Source organism: Diabrotica virgifera, chromosome 9 (genome assembly GCF_917563875.1).
Source record: "Diabrotica virgifera virgifera chromosome 9, PGI_DIABVI_V3a".
NCBI lineage: Eukaryota > Metazoa > Arthropoda > Insecta > Coleoptera > Chrysomelidae > Diabrotica > Diabrotica virgifera.
Genome location: NC_065451.1, coordinates 106617619 through 106620831, shown reverse-complemented (window position 1 = coordinate 106620831; position 3213 = coordinate 106617619). Strand labels below are relative to the sequence as shown.

At 35.1% G+C, this 3213-nt stretch overlaps 1 long non-coding RNA gene across 1 annotated transcript; it reads right to left on the bottom strand.

Moving 5' to 3' along the window:
- Positions 1–334: 334 nt before the first annotated feature.
- LOC126892120 (uncharacterized) lies at positions 335–1662 on the bottom strand. The gene is made up of 2 exons (XR_007700680.1): positions 1573–1662; positions 335–612 (listed from the first exon to the last, which is right to left on the bottom strand). It is a non-coding gene; the product is annotated as an uncharacterized LOC126892120 (long non-coding RNA).
- Positions 1663–3213: the final 1551 nt, after the last annotated feature.

The following is a 3213-nucleotide window of genomic DNA, read 5'->3' as shown; positions in this document are numbered from 1 at the left end:
TACAAAAAAATAACCTTGAAATTGACAAATAAACTCAGCTATTTTCAACTCTCTACTCTAGCAGATAGAAATGATTTAGGATGATACGTGTAGTGACTGGTAGTAGACACTGTAGTCCTGTGGTACATTTAGACTGGAAACTCATCCTACTTAAATACTTTAAGAGTGGCTTATAGTCATTCCATTTGAACTATTAAAAAATGTAACAAGCAAAAAACACTTTTTTTATGTTTCATTATTTAAAAATATTTTTCAAATATCAAGATTACGTTTTTATAAGACACAAGGTATTAATATACTGTATAAAAGAAGGTTGCAAAATGATTAACTAACATTATGTTTAGTATGATTTAATTACTGACATTAGAAGTAAATTATAAAACAAAACAAAAATACTTTGGCTTAACAAAAACTACGTTGTTTTCCCTTAAATTACAAAATCCAGTTTTCTATTCTTCTTGCTGGAATATCGATCGATAATTTTATTGATGTCCACTTCTATATCCCTGTGAACATTCATGAGAGCCAGTCCGGTCAGGCGGTCTTCGGTCATTCTGGTCCTCATCCAGCTTTTCAATCGCCTCAGCGTAGAAAATGATCTCTCTGCTGTTGCTAAAATAGAAACCCTTTTTAAGAAACATTGTAGTTATGATATTGCAATGCAGTTAAAAGTACAGTATAACCATTCCAAGTAATATGGTAAACTTACCTTTCCATCAAATCCAAAAATTGTTGCTTTTTGTTGTTACATGTTTCGGTGGATGCCCATCATCGTCAGACACAGTATATAACACTCATTAAAGTTAAAATTAAAAACACAAACATTGAAAACATTTAAAAAACGGACGATTAAAATATTTATAATGTAGGCCTACAATAATGATTAACGAACCGTACCGCGGCAAGACTGGCAGACGACTCCCAGTCTTGCCGCTTGAGTCGTCTGCCAGTCTTGCCGCGGTACGGTACGTTAATCATTGTAGGCCTACATTTACATTATAAATATTTTAATCGTCCGTTTTTTAAATGTTTTCAATGTTTGTGTTTTTAATTTTAACTTTAATGAGTGTTATATACTGTGTCTGACGATGATCGGCCTCCATCGAAACATGTAACAACAAAAAGCAACAATTTTTGGATTTGACGGAAAGGTAAGTTTACCATATTACTTGTCATATAAATCCAAAGGGGCAAACAGGATGAATATTGATAACCATTCCAATGTTATTTTGTCTAAAATTTAAATATTTTATGGTAATTGTTTAAATATTATTTGTGACACAATTGGTCAGCTAGTTTTATAATTTTTATAGGTTGCGCCTCTGCTGGTTTGGGATAAGTCATCATCGATTAATTTTAGTAAACAAAAATTGTTAACCTTGTGGTTTTAACTCTAGAAATTTTACTAAACATATGACGTAATAAAAGCCAAAAGCCTGTGATGATGAAGTAATAATTAATACTTCGAAATGTATACATAGCACAAATGTAAACTGAAGAACTGTATCGACGATTAAGGTAAATATAACCTATATATCTCTAATTTATTTATCATGCCAATGTTTTACTCACCTATTGATATTGGTAAAGTAAGCAGGATCTGCACCAAAGACTTCAAAATAGGGTAGTTGTGCTCATCAAGATTTTGAAAACACGTCATAGGGGTACTGATTTCTTTGAAGACGTTGTAGTTAACCATGTCCTTTGGGGAGCAAATCTCATTCAAAATCTTCATTAGCATTGTTTCCTTTTTAATTGACAATACAGAAGAGTATTTATCACAAATACTTTCAAAGCTGGATTTCACATTTGACACGGAATCTAACGTTGATGGAACTAAAATGTTTAGCTTGTAGCAATCCAAAGACTCGTCTGAAAATCTGCTTGTCAAATCAGTTATGAGATTGTCTAGAATCGGTATGTAAACAGCAGTTTCCCAATACTTTGAAACTTGTGATCGTTGGTTGTCACCTGTTAATAGTGTGTAGTTGGGCCTATTAACTTGCTTCCGTACAATTCTGGGGACACGCATTTGTACATCCATCGCGTCCATGGTTTTTTCAGCACTACTGAAAATTAAAAGGAAGAATTCGTTGGTCTTGTCTCTTTTATTCTGAATGGTTTTCATCATATTGTCAATTTTACTTTTGGCTGAGCATACATCTATAGCTTCTGTTTGTAGATATTTACTAAGACCACATGTAACATCTGCTGTGTCACTCAGGCAATGCATTGTGATGATAAAATCACGAGTTGAAATTGAGCACAACAGAGCGCGGGCTTTACTTGACGTTGTGCTGTCCCTCCACTGTGATATGCATTTGAGAGCTTCCGCAATTTTAGGCATGTCTTCTGTGAATTCTAAAACAGCCTCGTGACGCTCTACCCAACGCGTCTCACAATAGCCTCTCATCTGATGTCCCAACACCTTTTTCAAAACTGAATTTCTTTTTCCTGATGAGTTGAAAAAGCTTGTTACTTCTTTGATGGTTCCTAGAGCATTTCTTACGTGTTGGACCTTATTACATTTGGATATGCTTAAGTTCAATGCATGGTTTTTACACCCACACATAATGCTATTGGTCGCCACCTTTTGCATCTCTGTAACCGCACCCCGCATTTCAGACATGTTGACGGAACAGCCATCACAACTTATTCCAACACAATTATTCGTGTTTAACCCCAAAAATATCATAAAATTCACCACCGTCTGACCTAGGATTTCCCCTGTTATAACAGGTTCCACTTCGGGATCAACATCAACATGAGAGTAGTTGGCTTTATGAAGATCAATAAAGCCAACAAAATCTTCTCTTATGACATCTTTATATACATAACGCAGAGAGAGGCTTAGCTGGGAAGTATGAGATGCATCAGTCGTTTCGTCAAACAAAATTGAATAAAACTTTACCTTTGAAACTCTTTGTTTTATTTCATCTAAAATTTCCTCGCCACAACAGTTAATCAAATCATTGGCCGTAGTTTTGCTTATGTACGTAGCATTGGCACCACTGGATTTCAAGTGTTCTGCAAGTTGAGTGTCACCACTGTCAATTCTGAACCGTAACAGTGTTCTAAAATTACCATTATTCTCCACGGGATTGTCTGCACTTTCCATCAAATTTCCATCATCACGATGTCCCCTCAGTGGAATGTTTTGCTTGCCATGTAACAATATAGTTTTGATTATCGGCACCAGTCTTAAACGGTTTT